Raw genomic sequence first — 21,589 nt, 5'->3', positions numbered from 1 at the left:
CTACAAGAAGTCTTCTCCAGCCGAATTGGCGACTTTCTCGCTAGATTTAAGGGACTTTTGGAGCTAGTGCTGCTAGCTACTTTAATTGGAAAAGAGTTGGCAACACTGGGCTGGATTTTTCAGTGGGATCATTTTAAAAAATCTAGTGTACTCTTTCTAGTTTCTAAAGATTACCAACCCTGCCTTCAATGTTGCAAATTACAGTTATTTTAATAATTGATCAAATTATTTTTATTATAATAATAATAATGATAATAACTGCTTAACCAATTATTTGCATATAAACTGTGTAAATAAAGTCAAATACCAATTTTCACACATTACTGGAGCTTCAGTCGACATCTAAAAAAATCAACAAATGACCATTTGTCTTATCAGTGCTGAAAAATCTAAAGATTTTTTTTTATTGATAATATAAATAAAAGTGAGAATTTTTCATGTTTTTGGAGCTATAAAGGATTACTTAACAAAATTGCTACCAATTAATTTGAGCCATATGTATATACATGCACACACGCACACTAATTTTGTCTTAAACAATTGCTTACATATTACAGAAACAATTTGCTTTGTGAGCTTTCTTGGTTCATTTTATTTAATTTCTTTAATGAGTCATGTAGCATCACATAAATTGTATCAGCTGTTAAAACAAACCAAGCTCAGGGCTAATTTTCACATGCAGGCACAATTTAAAAACATGCACACAGGCATCCGTCGTAAAAAAGAGTAATAACAAAGACATCATCACATATATTGCACATCTATTAAATGTAAATTATAGAAACATTTAAAAATCAGACAAAGTGTTTAGTATAGAAGTGAAAATGCAGAGTCAGTGAGCACACAGTTGGGTTGCTGATGTATAATTTGTCTTTAATTTAAAAAAGAGCTGCAGCTCTTTATGTGATCGGGCAGAGAGTTCCTCTGAGTGCTGGGTTTAACAGTAGGAGCTGACTGCCCAAGTGCAGTGTGACAAAAGGGTACGGTACAATCTGTGATGGAGGATATTTTAGAGCCTTTAATGGTGTTCTCAGCAGGACAGGGAGGCACAGTCACGCAACGGAGCAAAGGCCAGATTGTTTAAAGTTTTATACAAATGATGCATATTTGAATAAAATCAAACAATTCTCCAGTTTCTCTGATGTCCCGTAGCGATGATATAGAGTTGACAATTTATAAGTTGATTTTAGCTTTTAAGGCTTGGCAAAATAGAGAAAAGTGCTTTAAGAAAAACTACATCATGCATGATTGAAAGATTTAGTTTTGGGGTGAAGCATTATTATTAGAAACAGTCTGAAATGTGCAGTATACAAGTTCTTATTCATCTCAGTTAAAGCTGCAGGGGATGGAATTGGAGCAAATTAGATTAAAAAAAAAGTTATTTTTATAAAACTGTCACTATATTCTGACAGTCGTCTATGAGACAGGTAATCTGAAAAAAAAAATCATGTGCCTCTGTGTCCTCCGGTGTCCTCCGGTGTCCTCCAGAGCTCCTGATGGCATCTGCAAGATTTCACAGACCGGAGGAAAACAACCAATCAGAGCCGAGCTGGAGCCTGCCGTCTCCGAGCAGCTGTCAATCACTCGCAAACTCTGATCAGACGTTCAAACTAAGTTGAGGAAAAACTTTCTCATTTTACAGCTAAACAGTACACTACAAGAGGTTTCTGAAAACATTTGAGGGGAGAAATAGGCATTACAGTAACAGAATATTGATTCATATTTGATCAGTGCTGCCTAGTTTGACCGTTTGATTGGAGTTTGCGAGTGATTGACAGCTGCCTCAGTTGAATGAACAGCCAATAGGAACGCTCTCTCTCTGAAATGACCTGCGATTGCCCAAAGTCTCCCATCAAGGGCTGGATTTTTTAAAGCCTGAAAACAGAGCCATGAGGAGGTGCAGAAGTCTAGTTTTCTCTCAGAACACTTGAATTACAATATGCTGAAAGGTTATTATGGATTTTTTGCCTGATGATGCCAAAAACCTTCTGCCTACTGCAGGTTTAAGGCTTGACAAAATAGGGAAAAGTTCTATAAAAAGAACTACATCATGCATGATTGATGAAAGATGTAGTTTGGAGGGTTGAAGCATTATTACTACAACAGTCTGAAATGTGCAGCATATAAGTTCTTATGTCTCAGTGGTTGTATAATGAACGCATTATATTCAGAATGCAATTTTCCTCGCAAAAGTAAAACACTTAAATGATTTATGTGCCAAACTTCCACATGTTTTGAGGCTTGTGTAAAATTGTTATTTTAGTATCTTTGGCTCGCTACACGCTCTGTTGCAAGCTGGTCGAATTGCTTTTGAAATATCAAAAGTTACATAATCACACATTCACTGCTGGAGACCCCATTGACTTTAACCGCACAATAAAGGTTGGGTATAAAGTTAGCTCTTTGGCAACTCCAGAAACTGAGTCTTTTGGCTGCCAGACTGAGAATAGAAAAGGGAGTTTTGTGCATTTTAGAGTTTAGTTTAGTTTATTAAGATCCCATTAGCTATAGCATTGCAGCAGCTATTCTTCCTGGGGTCCACAAACACACATACAATTTGACAGTGTAAGAATAAACAGGACAAGACAAGAACACTCACACAGAATAATATAACATAACAATGCAGAATAAAACTGCACAAGACTGAAACACTGACAAGACAAGCTCCTGACAATAAGAACAAATTTAAATAGTCCGTTACACTTCATTGTCCTGCAGTTATTGCAAATCATATCATACATCCTACAAGAAGTAAGTAAGCTACTTGAGATATAGCCCTTTTCACCCCAGAATTTCCGGTCCACTGACTCAGACAGCCCCTCCACATCCACCAGATGTAATACAACTCACAGTATATTCACAAATTGTTAAAAACTCAGCCAAACTAATGTGTTTTACTAAAATGTTGAATTGAATTTGACTGTTTTCTTGTGCGATATGTCTAGGTAGCAAATTCCATTAATTCATAGCTCGGTACGTGACCGTTTGTTTGATTGCATTAGTCCTTGCTTTTGGTAATGAAGCATATTTATTTATTTAAAAAAGATTTCCATTAGCTGATACCAATGGCATCAGCTAGTCTTCCTGGGGTCTGAAATCAAGTACATTATATTTACCATATACATACGATATACAACATCATAATTGTGTTACGCTATGTTCAACTCATATTCACTTTTAACTACCTTACATTTAAAAATAACGATAAAAAAAAGTTGTCATTAAAATTTTGCCAACATATATTAATTTTTACATTAATTTACATAATCTATAATTATTTAGCCTTAAGGTCCATTATCAGGTAAAAAGAACAAAAATGATACATTAACCAACAATGGACTATCGATCAGCTGCTTAAGTAATGCATTCTTAGATGGTATTTGAATGAGGATGAGGATTTGCTACAGGATTGACGGATGTAAAGAGGGCAACTATTCCAATGTTTGATGGCACGATAACTGTCTTTTTTAAGGCATTCGATTCTGGGTGAGGTAACATGATTTGGCTATCACCTGCTGTTATAGTGAAATGACTGTGAACGTCTCTGCATTAAGTAATTTCACTGTATAAAAAGTCGGGTTTAGTGGAATAAATGCTGTTACTAAAGAATGTTACTGTGCTTAAGGCGCGAGTCTTTTCTCTACTGGTAACCATGATAGTTTATGATGCTGTCTGTGTTCGTTTTTATGAGGCAACGTAAGACTAGCCTTTCAGCTTTGTTTGTGGGCAATTTGTAATTTCCTCAGCACACTTTCCGATGCAGAGGAACATACAGGTGAGCAATAGTCCAGGTGGCTTGAACTTAAAGATTTAAAGGTCCCATATTATGTTCATTTTCAGGTTCATACTTGTATTATGTGTTTCTACTAGAACATGTTTACATAATGTAATGTTAAAAAAAAATTCAGGTTAATAAACCTAATTTCAGTGAAATAAATACCAATTTAAAAAAAAGAAAAGCAGATATGAATTATTTTGACTATAGTTATTATCAAAGGAACATAATGTTGATGGATTATCACATACTGGTATATGTAAACTTTTAGTCAGAATATTGTTTTGAAAGCATTTCAATGTTTTAATGGCAACACATAATGACACTTGTGGCCTTTCCGTCAATTTTGACCCGGGAAGACCACAGATTTGAATAAAACACCCACAATTCAACGAAAGTAGTGTTCAATATACAGTATATATATTTTTTTTGCAAAGACCACAGTGGGCAACCATCTATGTTACTTTGGGGCAATTAGATTAAAAAATCCATATCCATATTTATGATATAATGAAGTCTGAAAACGGGTCAAATTTGACCCGTTTTCAGATACATATACATATACATATACATATACATATACAGATACATATACCAGTATGTGATAATACATCAACATTATGTTCCTCTGATAACAACTTTAGTCAAAATAATTCACAATATCTGCTTTTCTTTTATACTAAAAAATTAGGTATAATTTCACGGAAATTAGGTTTATTAACCTTAATTTCCCCCAAAAACGTGTAAAACTTAATAATTTGGAATGAAGTTGGCCAAAAAAGGTGTAACACAGAACTGGGTGATAGTTTATACTGTATGCTTTATAAAAAGTCAAACCAGACCGAGTTAATTTTGACCCGGGAGGACAAAAGTTGCATGGTCAACAGGAGGGTTAATTAAATGTGATGATAATTTCCTTTTAAAATGTTCTAAGGATAACGAGCTCTTGATAACATGTATTTTGTTGTACACCACATATAGTACATGTGAGCAGAGCCCTGAGCACATCTGGAGGCAGCAGCAGGACATCCACTTTTTTTGTGTGTTGAGGACTGGCCCCCAGAAAGCAGCAGAGAGGGGGCGTGGCCACAGAGAGCTGGTGTCGGGTTTCACATCCACAGAACGTGACTGCAATGGTTGCCTTCACAACAGCGGTGCCAAACTTACCCGCTCTCTAGAAAAAACGTCTCTCCTGTCTCTTATTAACGTTACCTTACGGGCTCACCGGGGAGAGGGGTAGTTAACGTCACTCGGAACAACGTGAGAGACACCGTTTGCAGATTGTGTGAGTCGGCAGAAAACTTTTGCAAAGAGAGAGAGTACCACACGGAGGAGAAATAATCCAGCTGCGCCGCGGCGGCTCAACTTCCACCGAGAGCACCGAGGAGGAGGAGTCAACAGGTTCACAGGTATTATTATACCATCCACTTTGCACATTGACAGCTTGTCAACATTTGACAGCATGTCTCTCCAAAGCCTCTATAACAACATGAAGGTACCGTGTTTAACTGTTCCACCTGGAGAGGGCTTTGAATGCATCACGCGTGGTGATATAAATACGCACGACTGGTTTTTTAAACGGAGAATAACTGGAGTAAGAAACTCCCTGCAAGTTGCGAAGTCATGGCAACCAATTGACAAGAACGTAACTGTTGCTAGGAGATAATATTGTGTTATATTGAAGTGGAGAGGACGTCTCTGTTAGGGCGGCTAGCATGCGGAGCTAACAGTTAGCTTATAAAGACAGAGGACACATTTCTGCACAGTTTAGGTAATTAACAGAGCTATAACTAATGTTTTGCATTTAAAAAAAGTGGCAATATGTGAAGTTAAAAGCATGCATTGCTCTTGTCTGCACACACTTGTTTGTGTTTTTGAATGTGGAGAAATATGGGTGTTTAGACGTCTTGCTTTGGCTGCTCCTTCAGTGTTAACAGTTAGCTTGGAAAAGACACAGGACACATTTCTGCACTGTTTAGTCAATTAATGCTTGGTATTTAAAAAAAAAAGTGCCAATATGTGAAGTTAAAAGCATGCAATGCTCTTGTCTGTACACACTTGTTTTGCTTTTGCAACGTCAGGACTGAGGAATGTGGAGAAATATGTGTTTTAGAGGCTTATTTTGATCCATATTGGGCTACTTTTACGCATGGAAAAAGTGAACTTTGCCCTAGTGCATGGTGTACTTGTATTGTCGATCATATCAGGAGCTCACTTCCTCTCTCTCCTCGGTGTGCTGTAAATGGATGAACAGGCTCACAGAGGGGCAACCACAGCACTGCATTCCTCTGATGTGCTCTAATGCTGGAGCTGCAAACTTGATGACCCAAACACACACACACACACATTGCACTGCATTCCTCTGAAAGTGGTGCCTTCAAGTGCCTCTGCAAAACTGACGGATATCTCCCTTAATTTGTTAACACCCCTGATTAACCCCTGTCAAGTTGAGGTGTCTGGATCCTCAGCAAAAAATTAAATGTCAGTGACTGTGCTATAATATTTTGAGTTACATACCCTGCAGCATCAGAAAAGTCATCAGTGTGATCTTGTAAAATGTTGTCTTGTGAAAACCACAAGATTACAGTGCAAGCATTACCCCTCCATTTATGACTCTTAACAAGTACTTCCTACATGTTTCCTTTTATTTGAGTAATCTTTTAAGCACTTTATGCATTTGGCACAGGCGTGATTTGTTGAATGATGTTTTATGACGCTACAGATTTATGATGCTGGCTGCAGACATGGCAGTGCAGATTTTGTGTGTGTGTGTGTGTGTGTGTGTGTGTGGGGTGGGGCTGGAAGAGGAAGATGCCCTTTTCCTGTGACAACCTGTGACATTCAGAGGGAGATGCATTAGAGGCAGAGACGCTCGGTGGGAAATTTGGTGTGTCTGAGGGTTTTCCCACCCTGTCACATCCTCTCTTGGTGTGATTCACAGTTAATTGTTGTGCCACCACAGTAATTGGGAAGGCTTGGGCTAACCGCAGTATTGTTTACCTGCCCTGTTACATAAACTGTCACATATGGTAATAGTTTTGATAATAACCTTTAGACGTTTATTATAACTGTTTTAATCTGTTGTCTAGCCATCTTGTGACACCATGTGATGCCCATCGTTGAGTTCTAAAAATATAGTTCCTGTCTCTATGGTAGAAATGAGGTTATCTGAAAGGTATGATGTTGGCATTCATTCAAGTAAATCTCATATGTTAAAGCGATATTTTGGGTGTTTAGAAGTTGCGTTATATGAGCTACTTATCCATATCAGTGTATTACCTACAATAGGTGACGGTCGGTACGCCCCTAGTTTGGAGAAGCAAACAGGAGAACAAACACGGGAGCAAAGCAATGTACTGCTGTGGCCGGCAGAAATTGTATTATAGCCATGTAAAAAAAAGCACACCTTAAAAAAATCAATATCAGTTTAAGTGTACGCTATATTTAGAATAATTTTACTGCTTTACCTTGCCGTCAGACAGCCCTAAAGTCTATCTATCTATCCTTTGCATGGGGGAACTGAAGCAATTACCTATGTTCTCTTCAAACCTACCAGACTCCATTGACAAAATCAGTAATTTTACCTCGCAGAACACAGAACTTGCTGATCTACCACTGCCTCGATCGGGGAGTTATTCGTTTTATTGTGTGTCTTTGGTGTTTTAAAGGGTTAGTTCGGATTCACCAAAGTCACACAATAGCCCAAACAACTAACTGATTGAAGCAGCGGTAGACCAGCAAATTCTGTGTTTGGCGGGGTAAAATGACAGTTTTTGTCAAAGGAGTCTTGTGGCTTTGAAGAGAGCACAGATAACAGCTTCAGTTCCATGTCAGAAAGAGCTGTTTTGCGGCAAGGTAAAGCGGTGAAAATATTCTAAATATAAACTGATGCAGATTTTTTTTTATTTTTTAGGTGGGCCTTTCTTTAAGGTGGCTAAAATATTTTTCTGCTGGCCCCGTCCACAGCAGTACATTACTTTGCTTCTGTGCCGGTAACTCCTGTCTGTTTCTCCAAACTGGGGGCGTGCCGACCGTCATTTACGCTAGGTAATACACAGACTATGGATAAGTACCTCATACAACCCCACTTCAAAACACCCAAACTATCCCTTTAAGATCTAACATAGTGAGAAAGTTTTGGAGAAATGATATCCTCAAATCGTTGTTGACAGCAGTGTTGATGATTTAGCATTGTTTCTTGCAACAATATATTCAAAACTGAAGAGCCCAGGAGTTTAGCGTACGTATTTTAAAAATGTTAAACTGCTAAGTGTTGTACTTTGTTTGTTAAAAGGCAGTAGTGTTCTTTTATGCAGCACAAGGCGGTGTGTTTGTCTGTGATACTGTCAACCCTCTCCGACAAGCGTCAGCAGGAAGTTGGTTCTCTCCTCGTGTGAATGGTGCCAGTTAAAGGCCTCGCACGCCTCGGCTTCACAGGGCACTAAATGTGTCATCATCGTGGTGGCGGTGGCACACTCGCTTTGCCCCCACTCCCTCGCAATGTCCCTTTCCTTCCTCTGCTTTACAGAGTGTAAAGTCAAGTGTGAATGACATTGGAAAGGACTTTGTTTTCCTCTTTTGTTCTTTAAAAACACAGTAGTAGTGACTCAGTGGCTCCGAGCTCTGTCAGATTTATTCGTCACGCTTGATGTTTTGTTTTTTTCTGTGGAACAAATGACTTTACTTGATAAAAGGTGAGGAGTTATTTAAGGTTGGTTAGATTGTTCACATTCAATCTACCAGCTGATTCTGATCTTTCTTTTACTTTTCTTTGGAGCAATGGCATAAAACTAGTATTGACTTTGCATGCTGAATTTAGAAGTTTTGAGTGACCTATTTTCATGTTGCATGGCAAGTTACAGAGTGGGCACAGTTTGTTTTTCCTTCCCTGTATTACTATCAGGTGTTACAGTGTCATCCACACAGCTCAGTAGGTCATCATATTGTTTATTCATGCAAATCGTTTCGATCTCAGTCACAAGATAGCATCCTTTCCGAATAACACGCAAACCACCAATAGTAGGGAGAGAGTAGTAGAAAATGCACATTTAGCAAGTTTTGCATATTAGAAGCAAAGTGGAAATATTTTCTTAGCTACATTTGGCATTGGACATAGCTTTCTCTGAAAAAGCCCTCAGTGTGTGTCAGGTGGTTTGGTTTGCTTTGGTCTGTCGTGGTCTACACACAGCCTCGCCACAGCAGCAACCTGCTCCCCTGTTGTTGGCGAGCCGGGCTGACTCATGAGGCTGCGCAGCACAAACTCATCAGGCACTGACAGATGAGACACGCTCCCCACAATGGCAGGGCACCCTGGAGATGTCACCCAGCGCTCGCCTAACGGTAAACACCTCTACCCAGTCCCACCCACACACTGTCAGATTCTCACTGCTAGTGGCTTTCTAGAGTAGGTGAAGTGAAACACACACACTGCAGAATTTTAGTTTCACTCACCGTATGTAGGAAAAACCAGTGGGCTAGCTTTTTAGACTTTGTTTTGATGGGTACCTGGGCTGGGACAACACACCTATATACCGATTCAATACTATCACGATACTTGGGTGTCGATTCGAAGTGTATTGTGATTTCTAAGTATTGCGTTTCAATATTACGATTTATTGCGATCTTTGTTAACTTTTTTAACACTAGACCATGGGAAAAATCATACATTTCTAGGGACTTTTACTTTGGAAAACATCTAAATTAACACAGTAAACTGTTTGATATAAAGCATGTATGTAGTCAGAGATGTCCTGAAGTCAAATATATCAGTCATTGTCAGGCATTATTTATGACATTTTTTCCAGCAACCCAAAAAGACATTTCCCTCCCAATTTAGTGGTATTTTCTTTTTAATTTATAAGGGACATAATGTTTTATACTTCTGGTGAATATAATCCAATTAATCTTATTTCCATATATGTATTTTGTATTTACAGCGGTAACTTCCTTCTACCTCCGCATGGACTCAATTGAAGCAAATATATCGATTCTGGCATTTCAAAATCAGAAAAAAAAAATCACGATACACAGGTGAATAAATTTGTTCCCCCACCCCTAATGTATACACGTGTTGGTTTGCCAATTTACTGCTGTTGCCACTACAAATAGTTGAGTTTGTCAGCAATCTTCGGCCTAAGATAGAAACGTCTAGAAATGGAGTCCAGTCGAACCGAGCAGTGTAGCTTTACGTTACTAAAACCAGCCTCGACCTAAATGAAACAGGCCCCGACTCAGTCAGAATAAGTAGAAATAAATTGGGATATTACAGTGGTTTGGCAGTGGTGCCCAATGACGTAGTCATTGCCTCAGGGACTGGGGCGAGTGTGGGAAAAGCAGGAGAGAAGAAGGGTGGGAGCCGATACCAGGAGTGTAGCCGAAGAAGCCGAGTGGGATTTTTTTTTTTTTGGAGGGGGAAGTTCTGGAGCCGCTGTGATGTTGGGATGTGGGAGCTCCACTCACGTCCGTCGGCAGTTAGTCAGGCCTGCTTTTGCATACTGATTCTCTTTCCGCTGCTTTCCACGCAGCTCCCCTGAACTGCCCGGCCCTGCCAGCCTCACAAGGGTTAATATAACAACCCTCCCTCTTTCGCACTGCCTCCTTTTATTCCTCTTTTTATGGCTTTGATGGTATTAAATAATCTTTACGTGTCAGAGTGCACAGCTCCCAGTGTTCATGTCGGGAGAGCGAGATAGCAATTAGGTCAGAGTGGTAGAATAACTCGGTTTCATCCCGGCCTTAAAGCGGCAGGGTACCTCACTTCAACTTGCTCTTTATATTCACCTCAACCCTTCAGAGTGAGATTTTCAAAGAGGTCCAAGGCCAGTGGGGTTATCAAAGCACTCCGAGAGAGAGCTTTGTATCTCTCCGTTGTGTAGTCTCATGATAAAATGTCCCAGAATGGATCACCGTTTGTGATATTTTAGGTTGCTCGCTATGTTAATTTGCCTGAAGAATCAGGCCACGTTTGTCTCCTTTTTTCCTAATGAGGCTGAGCTAAAGACCCATATAACCTATTATCCTGGTTATTGATTCCGAATGTGTTTCAAGCTGCCGCGTGTTTCAGTACTAGACCTTGAAATCATCGACACATATATCTGCAGAGTTTTCCTCAAGACTCGCACAAAAACAACGATAAATTGAAAGCCTTGTGTTTCTGTTTGACATGATCTTACATGATCTGTGTTGTTAAGTTTCCCCGAGCCTGTTGTCCCATGTTTTGAGATTGCATTTCTACCATTTGGCACGGGAACACTCTGGCCCCTTGTCACACTGTTTCATTGCACTCGTCACAGGGTTTCATACTATTTTCCACAGTCATTTTGTACCTTGGCTTTTTACAAAAGTGTCTCTGCCCAGTCGGACAGTCCCCCGGCGTGACGACTGACATTTTCAGTGAAAGGGCCCTATTGTTGCTCCTTAATCCCCCTCCACCCTCCTCTCCATAAAACAATGGTATCAATTGCTTCCACTGAGTACATCCACAGCTCTGAGTGAGAGACAGGCTGGCCGGGCCTGTTAGCTAGCCTGCCAGCCGTCCTACCGGGTAGCCAGGCCGACCTCTTCATTCCCAGTGATGGCTCTGTGCTCGCGCCCGCAGATTCCTCTTCAGGCATCCGCGCTAATATTATCTCTGTAGTATGAGAACCAGCCCTTGATCGTGACTGCACTGCCACCTCGTAAATGCACAAATAATGGCTTGTGTGTATATTTATTTTCCCGGTGAGACAGTGGAGCAGACCGGTGGATTGGACCCCCCCATCCCCTCTCCTCCTTAATGAATGGTCTCCATTCTATTTTCCTTCATTTTCCCCAGGACACTGCCATTAACTTTGACAGATGATATGTTCTTTCACTGAAACAGTGATCCTGAGCGCACTGTCACTGGAAATTGGATTCGCACACCCACCCCTTTGCTCCTTTGCCTTCTTCTCCATCTCTCCTTCTCTCTCCGTCCTCCTTTTTTTCCTGTTGCTCTCTCTCTCAGTCTGCGCTGAGGGACATGCTGTTAATATTCCTTTTAGAGCTGCACTGTACAGCTGAGCTGCCAAGTTAACCCTCTGCTGCCATGAGTCAGACAGCTAGCCAGATAGCTGGTGTCACTTACACAGATGTCTGACCAGCCAATCTGTCCTTAAGCACTCCTTGATAATACCAGTACTGCTCTGTGCCAAGTGTGTGTCTGTTGTCAGATATGACATTAGTATGATTTTTGGTCGGTTGTCCAGAAGAATGAAACATTTTCTTTTTCATATTTACTTATAATTTTAGTCTTAAGGCCGTTACACACTGGTGGCATTTCTATTTGTGTGATTAATTCACACTATTTTTTTCAAACTGTTGTTTTATGAGTACCTTCACACAGAACGCGAATATTACACGGCGTAAAAGTGACGTCATTTTTTTTCCCCCAATGAGGTCAATTTTCTGAGCTTTCGCACCGCGAATAAAGGCATCAACCAATCACGTTGTGCGGAATAGGTTGAGTTGCACCTATATTTATGAAACAACAATAACACGGATGCTCTGTAGTCCGAACCAGGACGGAAAACATTATTACTCGTATCAACTTTGACGAAGGTAGTGCAGACCATATCAAATCCTACCGTTCTTTCACAGTAAAAGCTCTAGACCAGCGAGCAACCTCCGGGTCTGAGGACTGAAGCCAAAGCAGAAGTGCTTTCTAATAGCCAGCAGGGGGCGACTCCTCTGGTTGCAAAAAGAAGTCAGATTGTATAGAAGTCTATGAGAAAATGAGCCTACTTCTCACTTGATTTATTCCCTCAGTAAACATTGTAAACATGAGTTTATGGTCTCAATCGCAAGTTTCAAGTCTTCTTCAATACAGCATGATGTTCATTTAGTATATTATGGTCCCATTTAGAGTCAAATAGACCATAAAGCAGGGTATGCTTTAGGGCGTGGCTACCTTGTGATTTACAGGTCGCTACCACAGCGTTGTCCGTGTTTTCGTCTTACAACTTTAACCCTTTCATATTGTGTTTTCAGTTCATGAAAGTTTATTCTAACCTTTTTGGTCGCCTAAAACTGTCTTATTCAGCATTCAGTTGTACTTAGCTCCACCTTCTTGGGTCACTTCTGGTTGCAAAAAAACCTAGATGGTGACGGCCAAAAACCAAGATGGAAATCGCCAAAATGCCAAACCCGAGGCTTCAAAACGACAGTCCACAAACCAATGGGTGATGTCACGGTGACTACGTCCACTTCTTATACACAGTCTATGTGTGCAACTAACGATTATTTTAATTATTGGTTTAATATGCTCATTATTTTTCCAGTCCAAGGTGACGTCTTCGAATGTCTTGTTTTGTGAGACCAACAGTCCAAAACCCAAAGATATTCAGTTTATAATGATAAACACAGAGAAAAGCTAAATATATTCACATACCAACTTAGAATGGTTGGTATTTTTGCTATAAAACATGACTTAAACAAACAAATCCTGTGTCATTCCCAGTCTGCTACAGGCAACATGACACATGAGTCTCCTGTGCAGCGGCCATGTCCAGTTTCAAAGCACCCCAACAAACCAAAGCATCTTAACACTGATTTCAGTGGAACAAATCCCCTCTATTGTGCCTCCTGTGTGGGCGTATGTGGCAGTTGACAGTGTATTACCCAGCTGCCGCGGCTGCAGCTGCTTGCACATTAGCTCGAGTTGCTCGGCCACATTTATCAGTGTGAAGTGAACGCCACGGTGGAGAGATAATGGTCCTGAACAAAGATGATACCACTCTCACTGCTGCTGCAGCTAGCTCGAAACAGCTAGCTGGTCGTAAGTGGCTCGGCTCATAGCGTCGTTATCGTGCTGCTCTGCTGCCTCGGCTTGTGCCCGCCAAGTCTATGTAGCTAGTGAGCCTCTGCTGCTTATTCTGTCTCCAATGTGGGCTGTCATCACAGTGCAGAAGCACCAAATATCTGTCATACTGAGATGTTGTGGTACAACGCCTGTTAGAGGACAGGATTCCAGTGTTTGCAGCTGGACGTCAAGCTAGAATTACCCCCAAAACAATGCTGCAAAAAACGATTACGAGCTAATTATATTAACCTTTGTGTGGGTTTATAAAGCAGTAATTAATCTTTCTATGAAAGCTAAATACATTATTGTTGTTTTTGTATTTTATGCATAAATAGAATGGATGTACAGTATATGTGTTTGTGAGGAAAGCATCTCAGAAATGCACCCAGCAAACTAGGCCTCAGCCTGCAGATGTCTGTCAGCGAGAAAGCACAGCTCGTGTAAATGATACTCATTCAGTCAGTGAGACGGTGACACACTATCAATAACGGCGGATCGTTTGATTGGTTTTGTGCTTCATTCTGTGTCAACATGATTTCCATTTTTCTTGGCTTTTTGTGTCGCAGTAATAATTCTGTAATATGGCGCACCAGGCAGCATATGGCTGCCATTTATGATCAACAGCCTCCGTAAAGAGGTGACTGGAATATGCAAATGTCTGCATGCTAATGGAATAGTAATGTAATGAAGTGCGTTGTATATGGGCAATAATGAGTCTCTGGTTATTGAGGGTTGATGGCATTTTGTTGTTTCACAAGCTGCAGCTTTTTTAGTTTGTTCTTCGTGGCACACGTACACACCATCACCCAAAACATGTGCACACACAAACACTCCCACAGACTTAGATACATGAACATCGCCTCCTTATTGATTCATGGCATTGGATGAAAAGCATATTAATAAATACCTGGAGTACTTGCCCATTGAAATTGTGAAACTAAATTGGGCAGAACTGAGACAGATGCGGTGCAGTAAATTAAACAAGCAATCTTCTCTGTTGGGTGACAGCACAATGGTGATTAGGGTTTCATGTGAGCTGCCCTACATTATTTATGGCTGTGCTGTGGGCTGCCTGCAGTTGAATAAACCCACAGTCCATTGACTGGGCACATTACGGGAGGCCGACTCGTAGTGAGAGGGGGGGAGTTAAAAATGGCTTTATTTCCTCTCGAGGAGGTCCATTTTCATCTAAATGAAGGTGGAAGCCCCCAGCGTGTTGTTTCTAGGCCCTGGCGTGTGTGAAATGTGTTGACTGTGTTCCAGGAGGCTTCGCTGCTCCGCTCTGATTCGTGTTCCAGGGTGATTTCTGCAGAACCTCTCATTTGTACACATCAGCCATTCCGAGTTTTCTTAGTCACTGCCTACTCAACTTGGTGCCCACTGCCAATTCACAATTTGGCCTTTTTATTGTCAGTACAGTTGTACTTATGGATGTGTTTTCCTACATAATACAGCCCTGTCTCCTAAAAATTCCCATACTATTACACTGCATTATCAATTACGTTTGGAAGGAAACGTATTTTGTCGTGGATTACATTTGTCCTTGACGTTTCACAAATACGTTTATTACACAGCTTTGTTGATACTCGATTCTGATTGGTCAATCACGACGTTCCACGGTCTGTTATTTCTTTATAGCAGACCACTGCTATGTATAACAGATCGTTGCTATGTATAAAAGACCGTTGCTATGGGCGCAGTTCTGATGTTGGACTCTGGAGGACCGTTTTTGTGTCAAATTATTGATTTCTTAAGTAAGTAGCCGTGTAAGCCAAACCATGATGTTTTGTTACTAAACCTAACCAAGTTTTGTTGCGTTTTTTTGTTGTTTTTTTCAATTTACAACGCTAACCACATGTCTCAAACTGTTTAGAACTGTGACCGTAATCTGGGAGAAAATAAATTTCCCTCTAAATTGAGAATGCGGTTTAGTTTTATGGGAGTCTAATTTTGTTGGAGACAGGGTTGCATAATAAGATATGTTGAATGGTTTTGCATTGGTATCCATAGAGAAAAAGTGTGTGTCTTATGTGTCAGGAGAAAGATATAGACAGGATCAAGACATTCTATCCTTATCCACACCATAAACAAGATACTGAAGTACAAATTCAGCACTTCAGGTGTTTTCCACCTGTAAACTGGCACTGAAATAGAGTCAAAACCACGGCTGTTTTCGAAACCGCATACTATACTAGTAGTACGTACTGATTTGGCCAAAATGTAGTATGTAGTATGTAGTATGCGAACAAAAGCAAAATCTCCAGTATGCCAGAAATACCCGGATGACGTACTGATTTGGAAAAATTCTCCAGTAGGCATCGGACCAGTCTATCTCGCCTACTGTATCCCACAATGCAAAGCGCCGGAACAGCACAGGCTACGGGTATAAAAACAGCAGCCAAAAGCTGCTCTTTTTTTACGTTTTCTGTAGCCATTTCAACACTAAATTCACTTCTGAAAGTTTTTGAGGCGAGAAATCAACTGTGTAGATTATTAATATCGGCAGTTTTACGAAGTTAGATGGCGAATCGAACATTTGTTCCACCGTTGTCGGAGTTTAGAAGCTCCACAGAATACCGTGACAGCCAGCGAGCGCCTGCCCGGGTCGCTGCCAGCAAGCCGGGTAGTCACGCTCAGAGACCGCTATGAGCTGCTGGAGCTCTCTAGAGACCGGTCTGTAGACGAGAGGCTTTGATTTCCTTGTTGACGGATAGTTTGTTTAAATATCACAACACAGATGTCCATTATAAATTAACAGGAACCTGTGTTTATTTGCCTTTTTTCGAGTTAAAAAGCTCCACAATCACCCGCGGGCGTAGCTTGCTGGAGAGCCGGCCAGTGACGCTCACAGAGCGGCTGCAGAGCAGCAGAGTGGCGAGGGAAGATGAGAGGAGAGGAAGAGGAGAGAGAAGAGGAGAGGGAAAGAGCAGCTTCTGACGGGGCAGAGAGGTTCCTGATGAGACAACATGACACTTTTTTAACATGTCTCTAATATCTGGAGGGAGATCAGTCCTTTTGCTGTAACTGAAAAAGCAGTTTGAGTAAAGTAAACGTTGTGGATGAATGTTTTATATTTCCCGTCTCTCCTCGTTGATGATCCTGTTTGTCGGACTTCTTTATGAGCTGTCAGAATAAATAGTTTAAACCTGCAGTATCTTATAAAGTAAACAAGCACAACATAAACAACAAAATCAAAGTTGTATTTTTTGATAATATTGTAATAGTGGTACAAGTTAGTTTTTTTGTCCTGTGCTTTAAGAGCTGGTTTGAAGGCTTAAGCCTCGTCTAGCATACTGCTAAATACATCACTTTAACTGTCACATACTGCATACTACTGAGGAACGCAGTATACAGTATGTACTGTATACTGCATACTGCGCTCCTCAGTAGTATGCAGTATGCGGTTTCGAAAACAGCCCACCTCTTTTTTTAAAACCAAAACTAGCTTTGCTTGCTAACGCTAGCTGTCTGTTTGGGAAACATTAATTGGAACTACTGGCTATTGTTAATTGCTTCACACTGCCTTGCAGTTCACTTACTTGCAACACAGTGCTGGGCGTTAAGGAACAGGTTCCAGCGTTTTAAAAGAAGCGCAATGGATTATGACAAACAAAGGATCGGAAAGAGATTGAGCTTTATATAATCCATTAAAAATGCCTTGATGGCCTCAATCCCCATCCTGCAGATCAGACTGGGACACACCTAGTTTAAGCTTGAAATACAGCCACAGGCTGTGTTTTATTGCAACAAAAAAAATCATAGACAAAATGGATGAGGCTACATCTGGCCATCATGTTGGAAAACTACATCAATACAACTACGTCGATAACTGAGAACCCCATTAACGTGTTACTGATTTTCTTCTTGCTATGCATATTATAACTAATGATTTTATTTGCTGTTATTAGTTTCTTTGTCGATGTTATGTAAAAGCAGAAATAGTTGGAGGACACTCAAGCACAGTAAGATGTGGTTGTTAATACAAAAACAGCTCCACTCAGCCAAGAGTGTTATGGAATTGTGAAAGAACCCAAGGTTGTCTTGAGTGGTTTACTTTATGCTGCTTCCTTGTGATACATTTCTAGTAGCTTACATAAGACCTTCTACGTCAACAGAAGGATTTTTTTTTGCCACTGTAAGTGTGGCCCGGGCCCAACAGCCAATGGCAAGGCCGCAACTTAAAGTACCAGTTAGATTTTTACAATTAATGTTTTTTGCTTAGAGCCGACAACGCCACCTAGGAAATACTTGGAGCCTAGGACTCTGATAAATTCAGGTTCTTTTACATCAGGTGAGCAGAGTTAAAAACACAGGCAGAAGTTTAAATCAAATTAAAACCAGATTTATTGCAATTAAAATAGCATGGGTCTAAAAATGAATGATTAATCTAAAAGCTAAAAGGAATAAAATGTTACTAGCAACAAGGTTAAAAACCCTATAAAAAGTCCAGTCCAATCCAGCGATCCTCCTCGTGTTCGCGTCTTAGCTCCTCCCGTACTCCAACAGCCGTCTGCCCGTCTCGGCCGTCTCTCCAGCACCGTCCGAAACTGTGAAATAACAAGAGACCAGGACCAGTAGTGTGTTCTCCACTACTTTGCTATCACAACTCCAGATAAAAGCTATCCTGGTCTGTTTTCAGTGTGTCCGCCACGTAAATGTACCAAAGGGTACTTACGTTTTTTGAGTGAATCTGCGTTGGCGGACACGGTCTGCTGCATGTAGTCTCACAGGACTCTCAGGTCACTGGGCTGGTAGGTAGTAGCAGGAGGGCTTTTCTGCTGCACTGCTGTCTCTGGACTGTCTCTGACTGAAGATCTTCTCCTCTGCTGCAAGCCGTTCTCTCCTTTTGTATCCTCTCCACCTGTGCTGCATCCTGCTAATTGCAGGCTCTCCGCCACACCTGCCGCTCCTCTCCTAATCAGTGTCTTTGATTGGGGGTGTGGCTGTCCATGGGTCTCATTCCAGTTCATGACTTCTTAAAAACACTTCAATTTACGTATTAAAAGCAATCCAAACAACCAACATGCAGGGATAAAACACACAATACAATAAAAACCATAAAACATGCAAAATAGAATAAAATCAACCATAAAACATGCAAAATAGAATAAAAACAACCATAAAACATAAATCATGCATAAGTCATTTTTGACCCTGTCACATAAGTGTGATATGACCTCGACTAAAGACTGCATTGTTCGACTTCACGGAGATATTGAAGTGTTTTTTTTTCTGTGGAAGGCATAATGTGTACAAGTTAATTCCTGTATGGCCTTCACGAGAGTGTTGCAGAAAATTAGATATTGCGCCTGTTAAATACCTGGCTGAACTTTTTCACTGCAGGCATTTTGACATATTCATAGCAGGAGAAGCACAGGTGTGATTAATAACATTTAAATGGCTGCATCCCATTTAGTTTTGCCAGTTCTAGGGCCTGGTATGGCTTACTGGGACACTTAAAGGGACTGTTTGTAAGAATCAGAAATTGCTTGTTAACAGCGACACCTGTGGCCGTTAAGTCAGTGAAAGTCAGCGTCCTGTTGCTCGCGCTTGTGACATAGACATGAACGAGCATCGCTCAAAACAGTGAGGTGACACACGTCAGCTAAAACCACAATATCACTCTATATTTCACCTGCTTGGCAGTAATGTTAGCTGACCAGACGAAGGTTTCTCCATGAATCACTGCTGATCCTTGTGTTGGCTTTTCCTGCCTCAGCCGTCCGACTGCGGCCAGAGGAAACACGGTAGACACCGGAGTTGTGGTCGGAGACGATAACGTTTCTCGCTGCGGAGCCCCGTCACTTCACAAGACACGGGAAACCTCTGTTGGTCTGGAGGAGCTGCAGCATTTATTTCTGCACAAACGTCCACTGTACATTCACTAGATATTCTCAGAGCTACTAACTCTTCTGCAGTGTGTAGTGTGCGCGCATGCACGTGAGGTGGAGCGAAAGAGCGAGAACGAGCAGTGTGTGTGAAGGCAACAAGGCAGAGGAGCAGAGCACAGCAGAGACTCCGGCCCTGGAGACCAAAGCTACGGTCTTCCCCGCGTCCTCCGATGGGAAAACGTTTTTAGAATGGCTTGGCAAAGTAGCATTTCGACGCTAAAACATTCATACTTTCACCAAAAGTGAATGTTTGAATAAATAAGGAACACCACTAGAGTATGATATAAAAACCTAAAAAAAGAATGGACCCACCCTTTAAATTGAACTGAGTTAAAATGTTATTAGTATCACCTAGGTTTTTCCTGCTGTAACAATTTAAAATGTTGGCTGTGAAAAGATCTGTCAGACCTGGATGCTGGTTTTGATTGCTCTCCTTCTGTCTTTTGCTCCTCACACTCTATTGCTCCCAACACAGAGGTGTCTGGTGTGATTCAGCAGTGAACACGGACAGTGGTGGGAGTAGGAATGTGAAAAATGAGGAGAAAACAGTTTGCAGACCATTTGGAGCTCTGCCCGTTGTTGCACCTATGCACATGTGAACTCGTGCCTTTTGATTTATCCCCGTTCCCCAACATCACTGCGGTGCCTGAAGTGCGAAATTATTGTATAAGTGTTAAACAGTTATATTTCAGTCAACTTTAGCAAACAACAGAATTACAGTGGCGATGATGGGATGTCTATATATTGTTTTCTTTGCTCAGCCTGTAGCGTTGTTGCAGGTCATCTGCTCGCTAAGTGACAAATTGAAAACAAGAAGTTAAAGGAAGATGTGAATCTATTTTCTTACCTATTATATCTATTATTAAATATCTTTTTTGTTTGTTATTGTAAAGCCTTTGTATGCTTTTGTGTCCTCACTGGTCTGTAGTAGAAAGGGAGCAGCTGTGAGGCTGTGGGTTTAAATTGTTCATTCCAATTCAGCTTTAAGTTGTTTTTGTGGATATTTCCCAGGATTATATTTAGCTTCTACTCCATTATATTATTATTATCTTCTTCATGGATTCCTGCCTGCAGTTGTTGCATTAGAGAACATCCCTTATCTTTTTATTTTAGTGCCCGCTAACCGGTGTGGAATGACACTGCAACAGCACCCTCTTAAGCTGCAGAAAGAGGCCTGATCATCAGATTGTACATTTCAGAAAGTTACGAACGTCCAAACGCTTGAGTGCTTTTAAGTGATTTGGAGAAAGCGCTCGAGTCTTGGAAGCTCGTGTTTGCAGCTGAAAAAAAGTGAATCTTCTCTGTGCGTTGGAGGTGTGGGATGTGAAAATGGGATGCCATCTCTAATTTGTGTTTTTGTTTGTGCATTTCACTTCAAGTAGATTTTACGCCATTGCATGCACGGAGTTATGAAATGGCTAACAAGAAGGCTATGTTAGTTTTTTATGTGAAATTGACATCTCCACTCTGATGAATGTCCGTTGCGTGAGCGTGGTCTAATTGTCGCTCCGCACAACAGCGTGTTTTCATTCTCAGTTGGCCTCTGGCCCGGGATACCCCACTCGAACTCTGGTCCACTTGTCCAGAGCACCAAAACAATGCAGAGCTGGCATGCTTCTTCAACCACTGTCCCCTGGGGGTGGGCTATTTTATGATCTGTCCGTGTGCCAAATCTGGTCCCCGCTCTCAACTGGGTCTTTGTCATTTCCTCCGCGTGAATGTCAGAGTGGCGAAGCTGTGGCTCCATGGATGTTCAGATACCTTGCATGGCTTTCATCAGCGCTGCTTCCCTCCCCTCTCATCCTCCAACCATTGTTTTCCTAATGAATGAAACTTATTTTTTAGCCTCTCTCGTGAAGCATGAAATACAAGCTTTTATATTGGCATTGGCAGCTATTTAAACTTCTGATCCGATCCAGGCCGCGCTCATTAAATCGTCAACATGATGTAACGTTTCACTGCCGCTGCCGTGTGCCAGCATGGCATGTTTTTCCACTTAGGGGATTCCAGTATTTGTCTTTGTCATAAACACAGGGCATCTGGCTGCCAGTAGTGGGCCCAGCCTTCATTTGGACTTTGACATCGAAATGTGGCTGAATTCTTCAG

The 21,589-nt window shown here is 41.2% G+C and overlaps 1 protein-coding gene across 11 annotated transcripts in view; it reads left to right on the top strand.

The window, feature by feature from the left end:
• Positions 1-4,853: 4,853 nt before the first annotated feature.
• The window catches only part of raraa (retinoic acid receptor, alpha a), a 171,184-nt gene continuing 154,448 nt past the window's right edge, over positions 4,854-21,589 (top strand). For 9 of the 11 annotated variants that reach the window (XM_074620976.1, XM_074620973.1, XM_074620972.1 and 6 more), the window contains exon 1: positions 4,870-5,184. The gene's annotated coding sequence lies outside the window, so the exon portion shown is untranslated. Of the gene's footprint in view, positions 5,185-21,589 lie in introns of all 11 variants that reach the window. The other 2 variants (XM_074620977.1, XM_074620978.1) reach the window with 2 other exon arrangements.

Source organism: Sebastes fasciatus, chromosome 20, assembly GCF_043250625.1.
Source record: "Sebastes fasciatus isolate fSebFas1 chromosome 20, fSebFas1.pri, whole genome shotgun sequence".
NCBI lineage: Eukaryota > Metazoa > Chordata > Actinopteri > Perciformes > Sebastidae > Sebastes > Sebastes fasciatus.
The sequence above is the reverse complement of the archived record's forward strand: the minus strand, read 5'-3'. Positions and strand labels throughout refer to the sequence as shown.